At 47.3% G+C, this 19446-nt stretch overlaps 1 protein-coding gene across 1 annotated transcript in view; it reads left to right on the forward strand.

Moving 5' to 3' along the window:
• Positions 1-8449: 8449 nt before the first annotated feature.
• fxyd6 (FXYD domain containing ion transport regulator 6) overlaps positions 8450-19446 on the forward strand; it is a 91338-nt gene continuing 80341 nt past the window's right edge. The window contains exon 1 of the mRNA XM_038778811.1: positions 8450-8678. The gene's annotated coding sequence lies outside the window, so the exon portion shown is untranslated. The remainder of the gene's footprint in view (positions 8679-19446) is intronic.

Raw genomic sequence — 19446 nt, forward strand, 5'->3', positions numbered from 1 at the left:
TAAAAAGGACCCCTTTTCCCAGTCCCAATATTTATGTTTTAAAAGGAGCCTATTTAATCAGGCTTTCTAGAATTAGATAAAGAGTGAATTTATTATCTATTAAATGAGAGAAAAGTGATGACGCACATGCATATACATTCACACAGAGTAGAAATGAGAATCTTGTCCAAAAGCTAAAAATTATTATGAAATTAAATGAAAAACAAACGCTTGTTGTCACAAGTAAGGCTTCAAATGAAGTTACTGTGAAAAGCCCCTAGTTGCCACAATCCGGCGCCTGTTCGGGGAGGCTGGTACGGGAATTGAACCGTGCTGCTGGCCTGCCTTGATCTGCTTTAAAAGCGAGCGATTTAGCCCAGTGTGCTAAACCAGCCCCAAAACTATTTGAATCAGTTTTTGACTTGTCCGTGAGGAGAAGATGGTGGAACGTTGTGGCCATTGCAATTTGTGATTCCAGATGTGCTGACTTCAGCAAGTGAATAGTCGGTTTTGCGATTCTAGTGTTCTGCAGTTTACCTCAGAAGCTGCCCTTTTTCCATTTAGCTGTGGCTTTGCTGACTTGGAATGCTTCAGCAATCAGAGAAAGCGAATTACCTCCAAAACCTTTGCAGGGATCTGCTGCTGCTGCCTTGTGTCACACACTAATGCACTCAGCACTAGTCGATATTGACCAGATTTTGCAGCTGGCTTTTATCCCAGTCTTTGCATAATCCTGGAAAGTGTAAATGCACAAACCAGTCTGGGACATTGCATAGAATATCATTCCTGCTGAGATGATAATCAGCTCCCATTATCTCCACATGAGATGACTGTTGTTTTCTGTATGGGCTTTGTGCTTTTAATATGTATCCTTGTATGCAAATAGGGTGTGATTCCATTGTCTCTCCCTTAGTACCAACCAGAGGCAATTCAGCATGTGACGGAATGCTTAAACTACAGGCCCTACTGAAAGGTTCATTATGTCTGAATGTAATTCATGGTTCTCTCCAGCAGTATGATAATGGCTGACCTTCTGCCATAATCCCACTTTCTCGCCCACTCCCCATATTCCAAGAAAAACCAAGAATCTATCAATCTTCGCCTTGAATATATTTATTGACCGAGCACCCACATCCTCTCGGGTAGAAAATTTCAAAGACGTAAAACCCTCTGAGTGAATAAATGTTCCCTCACCTCAGTCCTAAATCAGCAGCGCTTGTCCTGAGACTGCGCCCCATATTCCAGGTTCCACAACTCAGGAACCAACCCCTCAGTGTCTGCCATGTCGACCTCCTTTAGAATCCCATGTTTTTTCAGGAGATCTTTATTGAATTCAAATTTCACCATCTGTCGTGGTGAGCGTCGAATCCGGGTTCCCTGGGTCGCTGGATTACTAGTCCAGTGACATCACCACTGCACCCCCACAGCTTCAGCTATTGTTCTATATATCATTCAAATCTATTCTACACGGTACGGTAGCACAGTGGTTAGCACTGTTGCTTCACAGCACAGGGACCCGGGTGGTTTAGCACAGTGGGCCAGACAGCTGGCTTGTAATGCAGAACAAGGCCAGCAGCGCGGGTTCAATTCCCGTACCAGCCTCCCCGAACAGGCACCGGAATGTGGCGACTAGGGGCTTTTCACAGTAACTTAATTGAAGCCTACTCGTGACAATAAGCGATTATTATTGTTAATTCCCGGCTAGGATCACTGTCTGTGTGGACTCTGCACGTTCTCCCCGTGTCTGCGTGGGTTTCGTCCGGATGCTCCGGTTTTCTCACACAAGTCCTGAAAGACAAGCTTGTTAGGCGAATTGGACATTCTGAATTCTCCCTCTGTGTACCCGAACAGGCGCCAGAATGTGGCGACTAGGGGATTTGTACAGTAACTTCATTGCAGTGTTAATGTAAGCCTACTTGTGACACTAATAAAAATTATTGTTACATTGTGTATTGTACAGCTATTGTTCTGTATATAGTTTAAATCTATTCTATATATTGTATATAGGTTAAATCTATTCTATACATTGTATAGTGTACAGCTATTGTTCTGTATGTAGTTTAAATCTATTCTGTACATGTACAGCTGTTATATATAGTCTACTATAATCTACTACAAACCTACTTGAATTCTTTGAAGAATACAAAATTACAAAATTCTAACAGGATTAGACAAGGTAGATTCAGAGACAACGTTCCCGATGGTGGGGGAATCCAGAATTAAGGGTCATAGTTTGAGGATAAGGGGTAAACCTTTTAGGACTGAGGTGAGGAGGAATTTCTTCACCCAGAGAGTGGTGAATCTGTGGAATTCACCACCACAGAAAGTACTTGCGGCCAAAATGTTGTGTGATTTCTAGAAGGAATTAGATGCAGCTCTTGGGGCTAAAGGGATCGAGGGATACGGGGGTAAGGTGGGATCAGGGTATTGAATTTGATAATCAGCCTCCTCCTGCTTCTATATTTCTATCACCTCACTCTTCAAAACTCCAGAGAAAAGAAATGGTAGAATTCACAGTTAGAACAAGACTCGGGGCGGTATGGCGGCACAGTGGTTAGCACTACTGCCTCACGGCGCTTAAGACCCGGGTTCGATCCCAGTTTCGGGTCACTGACCGTGTGGAGTTTGCACATTCTCCCCGTGCCTGTGTGGGTCTCACCCCCACAACCCAAAGATGTGCAGGGATTGGCTACGCTAAATTGCCCCTTAATTGGAAAATAATTATTGGGTACCCTAATTTTTTTTTTTTAAAAAGCAGGAACAACCAGACTGTGTTGGGTAACCACCTCCACACTATTTGAACCTGGATTTTCCAAACAATTCTATCACCCAGAAAAATGTGAGGGGAATAAATTAGGTTCAGCTCGATACATGGGGAAGAGGAGAGATGACGGAGTGATTCGACATGGCACAGAAACCTGAGAGTTTATATTAAAAGGCAATGTTCAGTGATTGCCAGAATGGGCTGTACTAACAGCTGATAGCTGATGTCTGTTTGTGCCAGCGCTGTTGCAGTATTTAGCTCTGAGCGTTCCGCTAATGCAGCCAATCTGTTTAACTCAGCCTTTTCCAAACTTTTCCAACCACCGAACCCTTTTAAACTCCAAGGGCACTGACAGAACCGCTGAGAAACATCCTTATTGTGTTGAGGAGCTGAACCACAAAAAATTGATTGTGTTTGCCCAACAGACACGCAGAAACAAATTCATAGAAGTATTTTCCATTTCTTATATGTCTACATTTATTATAATTGTAATTGGTAAGTTCTCCCTTTCAGAAAATACTGCAGTCTTAGCTTTTTGTCATTTTTAATGTCCTCATAATGCTCACAAATTGGTTTAACATTAGGGGTTGCTGCTGGAGAGTTGGATTCCCACATCAGAGAATTTATAGTGCAGAAGATTCGGCCCATCAAGTCTGCACCGGCCCTTGGAAAGAACACCCTATCTGAGCCCAGACCTCCATCCAATCCCCGGAACCCAGTAACCCCACCCAAGCTTATTTGGACACTAAGGGCAATTTAGTGTGGCCAATCCACCTAACCTGCACATCTTTGGACTGTGGGAGGAAACCGGAGCACCCGGAGGAAACCCATGCAGACAAGGGGAGAACGTGCAGACTCCACACACGGGAATCGAACCAGGGAGCCTGGCGCTGTGAAGCAACAGTGATAACCAGCGTACTACCAATCAGACACATATCAGACAGATATCAGACACATACACAGTCACTTCTTTTAGAAACACTCTCTCACCTCTCTCACACACACTCTCTCACCTCTCTGTCACACACACACTCTCTCACCTCTCACACACACTAATCTCTCTCTCTCACACACACTCTCTCACCTCTCTCTCACACGCACTCTCTCACCTCTCTCTCACACACACACTCTCACCTCTCTCTCTCACACACACTCTCTCACCTCTCTCTCTTACACACACTCTCTCACCTCTCTTTCTCACACACACTCTCTCACCTCTCTTTCTCACACACTCTCTCACCTCTCTCTCTTACACACACTCTCTCACCTCTTTCTCATACACTCTCTCACCTCTCTCTCATACACACTCTCTCACCTCTCTCTCACACACACATTCTCACCTCTCTCTCACACATACCCACACTCTCATACCTCTCTCACACACACACTCGCTCATCTCTCTCTCTCACACATACACACACTCTCTCACCTCTCTCTCTCACTCACACACTCTCACCTCTCTCTCTGTCACACACACACTCTCACCTCTCTCTCACACACACACACACACTCCCTCACCTCTCTCTCACACACTCTCTCACCTCTCTCACACGCGCACACTCTCTCACCTCTCTCTCACACACACACTCTCGCACCTCTCTCATGCACACTCTTTTACCCCTCTCTCACACACTCTCTCATCTCTCTCTCTCTCACACACACTCTCTCCTCTCTCTCTTTCTCACACACTCTCTCTCACCTCTCTCTCTCTTACACACACTCTCTCACCTCTCTTTCTCACACACACTCTCTCACCTCTCTTTCTCACACACTCTCTCACCTCTCTCTCTTACACACACTCTCTCACCTCTCTTTCTCACACACTCTCTCACCTCTCTCTCACACACACTCCCTCACCTCTCTCTCACACACACACTCTCACCTCTCTCTCACACATACACACACTCTCTTACCTCTCTCACACACACTCACTCACCTCTCTCTCTCACACACATACACACACTCTTTTACCTCTCTCACACACACACACTCTCTCACCTCTCTCTCTCTCACTCACACACTCTCACCTCTCTCTCTGTCACACACACACTCTCACCTCTCTCTCTCACACACACACACTCTTTCACCTCTCTCTCTCACACACTCTCTCACCTCTCTCACACACACTCTCTCACCTCTCTCTCACACACACACTCTCTCACCTCTCTCACGCACACTCTTTTACCCCTCTCTCTCACACACTCTCTCATCTCTCTCTCTCATACACACACTCTCTCACCTCTCTCTCACACACACTCTCTCACCTCTCTCTCTCACACACACTCTCTCACCTCCCTCTCTCTTACACATACTCTCTTACCTCTCACACACACACACACTCTCTCACCTTTCTCTCTCTCTCACTCACACACTCTCACCTCTCTCTCTGTCACACACACACTCTCACCTCTCTCTCTCACACACACACACTCCCTCACCTCTCTCTCTCACACACACACTCTCTCACCTCTCTCTCTCTCACACATACACACACTCTCTTACCTCTCTCACACACACTCTGTCACCTCTCTCTCACACACACACACACTCTGTCACCTCTCTCTCTGTCACACACACACTCTCACCTCTCTCTCTCACACTCATACACACACTCTCTTATCCCTCACACACACTCGCTCACCTCTCTCTCTCACACACACACACACTCACCTCTCTCTCTGTCACACACACACTCTCATCTCTCTCTCTCTCACACACATACACTCTCTCTATCTCTATCTCTGATTGTTAATAGCCAATGCAGTGTGAAAACCGCCTTTGATTGGAAGGACAGGTTTTTTCACATTTTATGGAACTCCTTGCTTCTGTGGAACCAGCGTGAGAAACGTTGGTTTAACCCATTACTGTCAAAGCAAACCAGTGTTTCGGAATTGCACTCGGCCACACCAGTCAGTTCATTGCTTTTAACTCGTTCCAGACCCCAGGATGGTTTCAGTTCTTTTAGAAATTAGGAAAATTAAGTCTTTCTCTGAAGATAATTTCTGCTGCTCTTCAGAGAGCTGGTTCCAAATCCCCTCATCGCCACATTCCGGCGCCTGTTCGGGTACACAGAGGGAGAATTCAGAATGTCCAATTTACCTAACAAGCACGTCTTTCGGGGACTTGTGGGAGGAAACCGGAGCACCTGGAGGAAACCCATGTAGACACGAGAAGAACATGTAGACTCCGCACAGACAGTGACCCAAACCGGAAATCGAGCCTGGGACCCTGGCACTGTGAAGCAACAGTGCTAACCACTGGCTACCATGCCGCCCTCTTTACCAACACAATCAAATCCTTTAATCATCTTAATCATTGCAATAAAAGCATGGTTAGACCACACTTAGTACTGTGGCCATGCTGATCGCCATATTGTGAAAAGAATATAGAGGAATAGGAGAGCGTGCAGAGATTTAAAAGGATGGTGTCAGAAATATATGGGTTTACATATCAATGAAGGATCAACAGGCTGGATCTCTTTGCTCTTGGGAAAAGGCTGAGCGGTGACTTATGGGAGGTATTTAAATTTCTGAATGGTTTTGATATGGTGGAATCCGAGATAATGTTTCTTCTTGTGGGGAAAGAGCATCATTAGAGGCTGTCAATATAATAAAGTCACTGAGAGAAAGGTAGCACAGTGGTTAGCACTGTTGCTTCACAGTGCCAAGGACCCTGGTTCACTTCACGGCTTGGGTCACTGTCTGTGCGGAGTCTGCACATTCTCCCCGTGTCTGCGTGGGTTTCCTCCGGGTGCTCCGCTTTCCTCCCACAAGCCCCGAAAGAGGTGCTGTTAGGTGAATTGGACATTCTGAATTCTCCCTCTGTGTACCCGAACAGGTGCCGGAATATGACGACGAGGGGATTTTCACAGTAACTTCATTGCAGTGTTAATGCAAGCCTACTTGTGACACTAATAAAGATTATATTAGAAAATCCAACAGGGAATTTCGAAGAAAGTCTTTCACCCGAAGAGTGATGGGAAAATGTGGCACTCGCTACCACAGGGAGTGGTTGAAGTGAATGGGAAAGACACAATTGAGCAGAAAACTGGAAAAGCATATGGGGGAGAAGGGTGCGGTGATATGCTTAACTGTAAATACACAAGGGGTTAATGCAAATACACAAAGACTAAGTAAACACTAGAGGGAGCACCAGAGACATCAAGACATGCAGATAGACAGCTAATGAACACATAGAATAGGACACGACCAATGGGCAGACAAGACACCCAGAGGTGACACTACCACAAGGGGGCAACCCATATATAAGGACAGGGCACACATGCTCTTTCTCTTTCCAGAGGCGACACTCAGAGAGAAGGACAGGGGCAGATCAGAAGCATCACACCCACCGTATGGCTTAGAGCAGGCTGGTTAGTTAGACTGAGTTACTATAGCAAGATTAGCAGGAGAGTCGAACTCAAGTAGGAGAATTGTTAACTGTTCAATAAATGTGTTAAACCTTTCTCCAAGTCTGAACCTTCCTTTGTCAAAGTATACATCAAGGAAGCAGCTTATGCTACATGAAGAAGCATAACACAACAGGGGGGATCGGTGCGCAGGGAAGATGGTGACGTAGGACCCATTTCACAGAGCCACAGGCTAATGGGGGGTCATGGGTTCAAATCCCACTGTGTCAGTTTGTAGAATTTAGATGAATAAATCTGGAATATAAAATTAGTTTGCATGGCACTGGCATCTATCACTGATTGTTGCAAAAACCCCTCTGGGTTCACTGATATCTTTCAGGGAAGTAAATCGTCTGGTCTGGTCTACATACAACTCAACACTTGACTGCCCTCAGTTCAAGGGAATGACCCACAAATGCTGGCCTTGGACACGGACGAACAGACTCAAAAACAGCTTCTTCCCCACTGTCACCAGACTCCTAAACGACCCTTTTATGGACTGTCCTCATTAATACTACACCCTGTCTGCTTCATCCGATGCCAATGCTTATGTAGTTACATTGTATATATTGTGCAGCCCTATTATGTATTCTCATGTACTTTCTTGAATTCTGTTCAATTCCCTTTCTTCCAATGTACTGAATGATCTGTTGAGCTGCTTGCAGAAAAATACTTTTCACTGTACCTCGGTACACGTGACAATAAACAAATCCAATCCAATCCAATCCAAGATGGCAACATCCAATTAAAGTATAAAAAAGTCTTACACCACGTTAAAGTCCAACAGGTTTATTTGGAATCACTAGCTTTCAGAAGGAGGTACGTTCCAAAAGCTATTGATTCCAACAAACCTGTTGGACTTTAACCTGGTGTTGTGAGACTTCTTACTGAGCCCACCCCAGTCCAACGCCAACATCTCCACATCATGGCTACCTCTGAAAAGGTTAGGTGGGGTTGCTGGGTTACGGGGATAGGGTGGAGATGTGGGCTTGGTTAGGGTGCTCTTTCCAAGGGCCGGCGCAGACTCGATGGGCCGAATGGCCTCCTTCTGCATTGTAAATTCGATGATACCGAGCCGTATATTCCATGTAAACACCAATTTCATCACCCCTTTATCTTCCAGACTCACGTGCATCTGGAAAATGTGGAAAACAGAGAGGAATAATGCAATACAAAATAGGGAAAAATAATGGCTGCACGTGGGGGTAGACCCTGTCCCTGGAATGAAGGGGAGGAGGAGGAGGGAATAAGTAAATGGCCAGTGTGTGGAGGGGTCTGTCGGTTACAGTGCTGGGCAGCTTGTGGGAGTCTCCTGTTCTGTGTGTAATGAGTATTAGCGGCGGAGGTCGCTGTTGTCCCGGACCCTCCCTCCGTGTCTGTCTGTCTGGAATGGTAACTGCACCGACAGGACAGCCAGCGAATCCCAGCTGAACAGCGAGACCCCCGCCCCGCTCACACACACAACCCGGGTTACCGTTCAGAGGTGTGGCTCCCTCCTTCCAGACTCCGAGGGCAGTGTGAGGCCAGGTAAGGAATCTTTAGCAACATGGAAAAACAGAGGGGAGGCACCTGGGACTGGGCATTGGTTAATTTCAAACAATTACGAATTGTTTCAAAATAGATCAAGCTTGGTATTTCAGCCCCAGGATGAAGTTTGCATTGTGTGGGGTTTTTCTCTGGCTGATGTATCGGTTTGTATCTGTAACATCCACTCGGTAATTCATCGCCTGGACCTTTTGATTCATTTTGTGTCATTAATGTCACAGTTTTGGGTTGTGGGGGGGCGAATGTGTCGGATTTGGGTGGGAGCGCAATGATATTTTGTCACCAGTGTGATCGTTTTACCCTCTTTTTTTTTCTTTAATCCTTTTGGACAAAAGACAAATCGAATCAACCTTCGATTGAGCCCAAACCCACCCCCCTCCCCTGCCTCTGTCCGAAAGGACGATTCTACACACCAGGTTTTTCAACAAGGGGCGCTCCCTGGTTTTGTCTGGACACGATTTGCAAAAATGAAAGCGTTGGGGGGGGGGGGGGGGGTTCATTTAGATCACGTATTGCCCCTCTTTGTGGCAGACTCTTGCAAATGTCTCCCAGTTGTGGACGTGACTGAGCGGTGGCTGTGATGAGCAATTGGGACTGACTTTGCAAAGCGACGAGATGGCCAGAGCTGGTGTGACTGGCGGGGTCTTTATCCCACCTTGTCTCGAATGTATTATGACCGTATCGACCCCCCCCATTCAATGGCAACAGCTCCCCCCCCCCCCCACCCATTCAATGGCAACATCTCCCCCCCCCCCCCCCACCCATTCAATGGCAACATCTCCCCCCCCCCCCCCCAATCTCTCTGTGACAACCTGTTCCTTGTTCCCCTCCACGCCCATACTGCTCATTTCGCTATCTGGACGATGCTGACATATTGATGTACTTTGAAAAATATCAAAAGGATGAAAGGATTTTTCTCTTCGCCGATTTGGAAAACATGACAAGTCAGAAGAACAAAACGATCACGTTGCATTGATTGTTGCCTCCCAGAATAATGTGTGTGTGTGTGTGTGTGTGTTTTACAGTGTTTAATACTTAGTTTATCAAGCTGAGAGTCAGCATTGAATGAATTGAATATATTCTCACGCTGGGCCCCTCGTGCCATTTGCCAGCTCTGTGGGGCAGGTTTGATTGATCAGGAGGTGACAATCCATATCCACCACCGTCATTTGCCAGCTCTGTGGGGCAGGTTTGATTGATCAGGAGGTGACAATCCATATCCACCACCGTCATTTGCCAGCTTTGTGGGGTAGGTTTGATTGAGGTGACAGTACCCACAATCCATATCCACCAACGTCAATGTGAGACTAGATGTGATTACAGGTAAAGGTCTTCACAGAAATGTTGATTGTGGAAATTGGTGAATGGATTTTGTTAGCTGGTAAACCCATGTATGGTTCCTAAATTAAAAGGCTGGAGTGTTTGGGGATTTTTTTTGTTGTAGGATTTTCAGACGCTGTTGAAAAGCTGAATGGATCCTGTTGGTCTGTTTCTCAGCCCCTCCTGCCTCCAGTGATGAATCACTCACTGCCTGTGGCTTTAATGCAGATGGAAAGGTTCCCCTAAAGCCCAGGAAAGGAATCTTTGTCAAAATCAATCATTCACAAACACCCCCCCCCCCCCCCACACACACCCCCCAGCCAAGCCCCCACCAGTGGCAAAAGAGTGTCCTTGTCCTCACACCCTCCATCCACCCGGTCACATCCATTCACAACTGCCCTCTCCCCCCACACTATCTCTCACTATGAGCTCATCCCACCTCACCTCCTGCCCGCCTTGCTCTTGCCCTCTCACCTGCCTCACCCTGCCCCCTCACCTGCCTTTCCCTGCACCACTCACCTGCCTTTCCCTGCACCCCCCCCCCCCCCGCCCCACCTGCCTCGCCCTGAATGGCAGGTAACAAAAAGGGTAGCTACTCAAATTGGCAGGATGTGATTAGTGGTGTCCCTCAGGGATCTGTGTTCGTGTCTCAATTTTTCGCATTATTCAATCATGACTAGAATAATGGCATAGAAAGTCATACATCCAAATTTGCTGATGACACAAAGTTGGGTGGAATTGTCGACAGTGTAGACGACAGCATCAAATTACAAAGGGATATTGATAGACTAGGTGAGTGGGCAAAACTGTGGCAGATAGATTTTAGTGTCCGCAAGTGTGAGGTTATCCATTTTGGACCAAAAAGAATAGATCAGTATGCTTTCTAGACAGTATGAAGCTAAATTTAATGAATATCCAAAGAGACCTGGGGGTTCAGGTGCATGGATGTTTAAACAAATGCACAAACAAATGCAGAAAGTAATCACAAAGGCTAATGGAATGTTAGTTTTTATATCTAGAGGGCTGGAATATAAGGACGTAGAGGTTATGCTGCAGCTTTACAAAACCCTGGTTAGACCCCACTTGGAGTCACTGTGAGCAGATCTGAGCACCACACCTTAGGAAAGATATATCGACCTTGGAGGGAGTGCAACGTGGGTTTACAAGAATTATTCCTGGACTTCAGGAGTTAAGTTATGAGGAGAGATTATACCAATTAAGCCTGTTTTCTCCTGATTTTGAAGGTTCAGGGGTGATCTGATCAAAATATTCAAGATATTAATAGCAAAAGACAGGGTAGAAAGAGATAACCTATTTCCACTGGTTGAAGATTGCAGAACTTGGAGAGATGTGAGGAAGAATTTGTGCACAGAAGAGTGGTAGCGGTTTGGAACTCTCTGCCCCACTCCTGCCTCGCCTTGCCCCCTTCTCGCCTTGCCCCGCGCCCGCTCCCGCCTCGCCCTGCCCCCTTCTCTCCTCGCCCTGCCCCGCTCTCTCCTCGCCCTGCCCCCTTCTCTCCTCGCCCTGCCCCACGCCCGCTTCCACCTCGCCCTGCCCCGCTCTCTCCTCGCCCTGACCCGCTCTCTCCTCGCCCTGCCCCGCTCGCTCCTCGCCCTGCCCTGCTCCCGCCTTGCCCTGACCCCGCTCTCTCCTCGCCCTGACCCGCTCTCTCCTCGCCCTGACCCACTCTCTCCTCGCCCTGACCCGCTCTCTCCTTGCCTTGCCCCACACCTGCTCTCTCCTCGCCTTGCCCCACACCTGCTCTCCCCTCACCCTGCCCCGTGCCCGCTCCCGCATCGCCCTGCCCCCTTCTCTCCTCGCCCTGCCACCTTCTCTCCTCGCCCTGCCACCTGTCTCTCCTCGCCCTGCCACCTTCTCTCCTCGCCCTGCCCCGCTCTCTCCTCGCCCTGCCCCACTCCCACCTCGCCTGCCACCTTCTCTCCTCGCCCTGTCCCCTTCTCGCCTCGCCCTGCCCCCTTCTCTCCTTGCCTTGCCCCACTCCCACCTCGCCCTGCCCCCTTCTCTCCTCGCCTTGTCCCGTGCCCACTCCCACCTCGCCCGCCACCTTCTCTCCTCGCCCTGCCCCACTCCCACCTCGCCCTGCCCCCTTCTCTCCTCACCTTGTCCCGTGCCCGCTCCCACCTCACCCTGCCCCACTCTCTCCTCGCCCTGCCCACCACCCGCCTCTTCCCGACCCCCCCCCCCCCCCCCCCCCATCCCACCTCATTGGTACCCAGGTGGTAAACTCTACTCGTGATGCCATTTGAACTCTTCAAACTGATTAACTGAACTCTCATTGGCGGCTATCAACCATCCGCAATGTTCAACAACCCTGTTTTTTTTGTTCCAGTCATCTCTCCTCACACCCAATTCAAACTGTTTTCAAAGCAATCTTTCTCAAGCAGGTAGGTGTTCCAGTGACACCTTTTGAAAATAATTGAATTGTATCTGAGTGTCCAGATACCAAACCAGGTGTTCTTTTTTAATTCATTCATAGCATGTAGGCTTCGCTGGCTCAGGCAGCATTTATTACCCATCCCTAATTCCCCTCAAAAAGGTGGGGGTGAGCTACCTTCATGTATCTTTGCAGTCCATATGGTGTAGGTGCACCCGCAGTGCTGTTAGGGATGGTGTTCCAGGATTTTGCCCCAGCGACAGTGAGGGAGCGACGATATATTTCCAAGTGAGGCTGATGTGGGGCTTGTTGAGGGAGCTGCAGATGGTGGGGTTCCCAGGTATCTGCTGCTCTTGTCCTTCTAGCTTCTAGGTGGTAGAGGCCGTGGGTATGGAAGGAGCCTTTGTGAGATCTGCAGTGCATCTTGTAGATGGTACACAAGGCTGGTACTGAGTGTAGGTGATGGAGGGAGTGGATGTTGGAGATGGTCACAGTAAGAAGTCTTACAACACCAGGTTAAAGTCCAACAGGTTTGTTTCAAACACGAGCTTTCGGAGCACGGCTCCTTCTTCAGGTGAAGAAGGAGCCGTGCTCCGAAAGCTCGTGTTTGAAACAAACCTGTTGGACTTTAACCTGGTGTTGTAAGACTTCTTACTGTGCTCACCCCAGTCCAACGCCGGCATCTCCACATCGTTGGAGATGGTGGCTGGGGTGGCCAATCAAGCGAGCTGCTTTGTCCTGAATGGTTTGGGCTTTGTGCGTGTTGGAGCGCCACTCATCCAGGTAAAACCTCTGACCTGCTCTGGTAACCACAGTATTTATATGATTTGTCCAGTTCAATGGTAACCCCCAGAATGTTACTATGGGGGAGTGCAGGGCTCAGTGTGGAGGTGCTGCTGTGTCACTCTGTCTCTTCCTGTCAGGAGCAGCCTAGGTAAGGGTTAAACTCACATAATGCTGCCTCAATAGTGGACTTATATACAAACCTATAACAGATCAGCTGCTGCTCATACAAGGCCAAGATAGTCACAGCCTTGTTCTGCGTTGATGCCTTTTACTGCTTATATTTCAAAAGTTTTCAGTCAAATAGATAAACATAGATCTCACTCATACTGTTCCCAACAAACTCTCCCAGAGTTGAGTTGAGTAAGCAGGCAAGGCAGACAATTCCCAGACACAGCTTGATGTGGTGATGAGGGAAAGGTTTGGGATGGAATAATGGAAATATGGATGAAATTGGGCTTTCCATTTTCCCGGTCGATTCCTACAGCCAATCCGAGTGTGACTGACAACTGGGGGTAGATGTTTGGCAGAGTGGGGAGCGAGTTCATAACCACCGAGCAGTCCCTACCATTGAAAAGATGATGTGGAGATGCCGGCTTTGGACTGGGGTGAGCACAGTAAGAAGTCTTACAACACCAGGTTAAAATCCAACAGGTTTGTTTCAAACACTAGCTTTCGGAGCGCAGCTCCTTCCTCTTCATTCACCTGAGGAAGGAGCAGTGCTCCGAAAGCTAGTGTTTGAAACGAACATGTTGGACTTTAACCTGGTGTTGTAAGACTTCTTACTGGATTGAAAAGATGGTGGTGCCTTGAATCTAACTCAATCTCTTATAGGCCATTTCAGAGGACAGTTAGTAGTCAGCCAATCACATGTAGACCAGACAGGATAAGGACAAAAGGGTTCCTGCCTAAAGTTCATTGGTAAACCAACTATGTTTTCACAATGAGCCAGTTTCATGGCCCTCATTACTGATCCTAATATTTTATTCAATGTTTATTTAATTATCTGAATTTTAATTCCCCGGTTACCATGGTTGGGTTTGAACTTGTGTCTGCAGATCCTTAGACCGAGCCTGTTGATTATAGTAGTTGTCTATAATGTCACCGACTGTCTCAACCCATTCAGTTGAGGGGCATGAAAAATTTGAACCTTGTTATAAATCCATGTAAATCGATTGGTCTAGTCAATAAACTCCAAAGCCACTTGTGAGCCATTCTTTTTCTGTGAGTGGAAAACGAGAGTGTTTCTTCCCAGTTGTCTGATTTGAAATTAGATTCTGGAGTTCAATGGAAAATGATCCAGCCCGTCTCTTGAAGTTTGATTTAAAAATATCACGTGTGCTGCATATTGTTCTATTTTTACCAGGATCGAGTTCTGGACTGGCAGGGTTTCTGTTACTGGTTCAGATGGAGAATTTCCAAACTCCATACAAACACTTCTCCAAATACTGTTGGAAATCACTTTCTGTAATCTGCTAGTGAGGCATTGGCTTCCCTGATCACTGGCCTGATTTCCCCCCCCCCCCCTGCCTTTCTACTCGTGAAGTATACAATCCCCAGCGCGAGTGGACAGGCAGATGTACTCACTGCGATACTGCCAGGGGCAGCACGGTGGTACCGTGGTTAGCATGGTTGCTTCACAACACTAGGGTCCCGGGTTCAATTCCCAGCTTGGGTCACTGTCTGTGCGGAGTCTGCACGGTCTTCCCCGTGTGTGCGTGGGTTTCTTCCTGGTGCTCCGCTTTCCTTCCACAGTCCAAAGACGTGCAGGTTAGGTGGATTGGCCATGATCAATTGCCCTCAGTGTCCAAAAAGATTAGGTGGGGTTGCTGGGTTACGGGGAAAGGGTGGAGGTGTAGGACTCAAGTGGGGTGCTCTTTCCAAGGGACGGTGCAGGCTCGATGGGCCGAATGGCCTCCTTCTGCACTGTAAGTTCTATGACAATGGCTTGCTGTGCCCAAGTGGCTCTTCCTGTTTCTCCCGTGTACACTCTGTCCACCACCTCCCCCCCACTCCTGCCACCTGACTAAGATAGGGAACAGTGCAGAGGACATAGGATAAAGATGCATCTTTGAGCTGCAAACAAGTTCAACTTGGTGCTAAGGTAGCTTTAGGTAGCACGGTAGCATTGTGGATAGCACAATCGCTTAACAGCTCCAGGGTCCCAGGTTCGATTCCGGCTTGGGTCACTGTCTGTGCGGAGTCTGCCCGTTCTCCCCGTGTGTGCGTGGGTTTCCTCCGGGTGCCCCGGTTTCCTCCCACAGTCCAAAGATGTGCAGGTTAGGTGGATTGGCCATGATAAATTGCCCTTAGTGTCCAAAATTGCCCTTCGTGTTGGGTGGGGTTACTGGGGATAGGGTGGAGGTGTTAACCTTGGGTAGGGTGATCTTTCCAGGAGCTGGTGCAGACTCGATGGGCCGAATGGCCTCCTGCACTGTAAATTCTATGATCTTAACTTTTAAAGCATTAGCAAACTATATGGAGTGCGTTGATAAGTTGATGAGTCCAGGGTTAATTCATAATCATTATGTTTCATTTAAGAAAACACCTAATCTTCTCAAAGGAGTCACATTGTTAATTTTTTTAAAGTTTATGTTTCAAACGAATGGGGTACCCTTATCCCATAGGAGGGTACTGTTTCTTGATTCTGTGATTTTACTTGCTCCCCAGGAGATTATGAGGCTGAGGTAGCACACCAACCTGTGGAACAGAAATCCTGGTTTCAAGTCCAACGCCAGGAGTTGTTGGCCATGGAAAAAGTGTTCATAACGCTGTTCAATGGGCTGATAATCAGCTCAGGAATCCTTCCGCCACTTCCCCCACTATTCCCCAAAAGGGAAAAATCACTGTGTGTGAAGTTATGCTAAAAATAAGTGCTCCCCCACTGCCCACTGTGGAATTCCCTTCCTAAATCTCCGTCTCTCTTCCTTTAGAACATAGAACATACAGTGCAGAAGGAGGCCATTTGGCCAATCAAGTCTGCACCGACACATTTAAGCCCTCACTTCCACCCCATCCCCATATCCCAATAACCCCTCCCAACCTTTTTGGTCACTAAGGGCAATTTATCATGGCCAATCCACCTAACCTGCACGCCTTTGGACTGTGGGAGGAAACCGGAGCACCCGGAGGAAACCCACGCAGACACAGGGAGAAGGGGCAGACTCCGTACAGACAGTGATCCAGCGGGGAATCGAACCTGGGACCCTGGAGCTGTGAAGCCACAGTGCTAGCCACTTGCGCTACCGTGCTTGGCGACATTCTTTCAAACCTATCACGTTTTTGACCATCTAGCCTAATATCGTTTCATATGGCGTGTCTCTAATTTTGCTTTCTAGTGCTCCAATGAAGCACCTTCATCTTTTTTTGTTATGAGGCTGCTTTATGAGGCGCTGAGGATTCGAGTTCAATCCCAGCCCTGGGTCACTGTCCGTGTGGTGTTTGCACATTTTCCCCGTGTCCGCGTGGGTCTCAACACCACAGCCCAAAAATATATTCTGGTAGGTGAAATGGCCACGCTAAATTGCCCCTTAATTGGAAAAAAGGATTGGATACTCTAAATTTATTTCATTAAGAAAAGGCTGCTTTATGAGTACAAGTTATTGAAAATACACTCAACATTTTTTGAAATTCCTTATTTGGTAAAAACAGTGTGTAATTGAACCATACAGATTGTCAATAAATTGAAGCTGACACAACTCTGATTAGTGGAGGCGAGTAACAATTTTGATGTTGGGAGGTCTTAAAAAATCATTGTCGGACTGGCAAAGTGAGGTGATTCTGCCATCTTATAAATCATGGATGTAACTGCACTTAAAATAGTGTGCACAGTTCTGTTTGCCACGATACTAAAAAGGATATTACTGCTGTTGAAAGGACACAAAAGGGAGCAATCAGAATGATTGAGAGGATGGAGGGATTAAGATTGTGAAGAGCGATTAGATTCAAGGTGCAGTTCCAGTTTAGTTCTCATTCCCTCGCACCAAAAAAGACTGGTATTCTTACAACAACAACTTGCATTTATATAACATCTCCAGCATAGTCAAATGTCCCAGACTGGTGGTTAGCACTGCTGCCTCTTGGCACCCGAGAACCCAGGTTCGATCCCGGCCCCGGGTCACTGTCCGTGTCGAGTTTGCACATTCTCCCCCTGTCTGCGTGGGTCTCACCCCCACAACCCAAAGATGTGCAGAGTAGGCAGATTGGCCACGCTACATTGTCCCTTAATTGGAAAAAAAAAATTGGATACCCTCTATTTTTTTTAATGTCCCAGACTGCTCCACAGGAGTCTGAGCAAAACAAATTTGACACTGAGCGGCACAAGAAGATATGAGAGCGGGTAACCAAAATTCTGGTCAAAGAGGTAGATTTGTCCATTCTGAAGGTACATTAACTTTATTTCTTTCTCCACAGATGCTACCAGACCTGCTATGTATTTCTAACATTTTTTGTTTCAGATTTCTAGCACCTGCACTATTTTGCTTTTGTACGGAGCTTTTAAGGAACTTCTTAAAGGGGGAAGAGAGAGGTGGAGGAGATGGTAGATTAATGAAAGTCATGCCAAGATAGCCGAAGTGGAGGAGTGCAGGGACCTCGGAGGCTTGCCCAGCTGAAGGGGGTTAGTCCACGATGAGAAGCGGAAGTGAGACCATGAAGTGTTTTGAAAACAGGGATGAGAATTTTAAAATTGAAGCACAGGGAGTCAATCCGGGCTGGCCCAGGGAGGATGGGAGAATGGGACTTGATGTGAGTTAAGAAAAGAGCAGCAATGTATTTTTTAAATTTGGAGTACTCAATTACTTTTTTCCAATTAATGGGCAATTTAGCGTGGCCAATCCACCTACCCTGCACACCTTTGGGTTGTGGGGGTGAGGCCCACGCAGACAAGGGGAGAATGTGCAAACTCCACATGGACACTGACCCAGAGCCGGGATCGAACCTGGGACCACGGTTCCGTGAGGAAGCAGTGCTAACCACTGCACCACCATGCTGCCCCTTAGAGCAGCAGTGTTTTGGATGCATTTGCAGCTTGTGGAGGTCCAAGGCCTCCCTGACCTTTGCCCCCAGCTGGGACATGAGACGTTCCAAGATATTCTCAATCTCTGTTACTCAAAACACAGTAAGTCACCAGTTAGCCTGGTTTGGGGGTGTGCTGCATTGCATTATACTGTAAACTCTTGATTCCGGTTGAGAGCTGAGCCCGCGGAGGCGTGGCTGTGGAAGGATGCGGGTGAGTGTGGTTGTAAAGAAGTGTACTGCTAACTGGTGATCAGCAATAGTCAATCCCTAATGGAAGCATGTTTCTGATAGCCAATGGAGAGACCTGAGGCTGTACAATATCGTATCTCTGTGCCTCTCCCGAGTCCTGCTTATAAGACCAGAGTCAGTAGCCAGCATCTGCAGTCAGACAAATACAAAGCAAGGTGACTCCAATGACACGAAACCCCACTCACGCAGAGACACTAAGATGAAATGATTCAGTAATTCAAACAGTAACTCTTTTTTTTATCGTTCTAATTCCATATTTGTGAACGGCAATAAAAGTGAATTAATACATGGTTCAGTAATGTTGCAAATTGTCTGGACCGTCAGTGCTTCCTATTAAACATACAGACCGAACATAATGTTATACATGTCTGTAACCTCCTCCAGCTCTACAACACTGAAGCCTCCAATTCCTGCCTTGTGCACATCGCTGATTTCAATCGCTCCACAATTGGTGGCCGTGTCTCCAGCTGCTCAGTCCCTGAGCTCTGTAATTCCTTCCTTAAACCTCTCGGCATCTCCACCTCTCTTGTCCTTAAAGATGCTCCTTACGGCCTTTATCTGACCAAACGTTTGGTCGTCTGCCTTAAGGATCCTCGTGTGCTTGGTTTCAAATTATATCCACTCCTGCAGAGCGCCTCGGGGCGTCTCCCACTCTTGACTCTGAGCCCAGTAATCATGAGTTCAATTCTCCCATCAGTGGCCTGAGCGCAAAATCAAAATATCAGCGCAGTCATAAGATACATTTAAAATTCCTAATGGTCAGATTAGAACATTCAGCTTGTGTCTTTGTTCAAAGGCATTGGTCATGGACTCTTGTCAATGGCAAAGTGCGAATAATCACTGAGAAAATGTGAGACTCAAGATAATTGATACATTCAGCTTGTCTTTTTGTACAATTTCATTTCTGTTCTGTGCCTCCATATAACGTGGGAATGACAGCAGATCAGTCTGTCCTTGAAAGGAAGCGAACAGGTTAAAATTTTG

Source organism: Scyliorhinus canicula, chromosome 19, assembly GCF_902713615.1.
Source record: "Scyliorhinus canicula chromosome 19, sScyCan1.1, whole genome shotgun sequence".
Taxonomy (NCBI): Eukaryota; Metazoa; Chordata; class Chondrichthyes; order Carcharhiniformes; family Scyliorhinidae; genus Scyliorhinus; species Scyliorhinus canicula.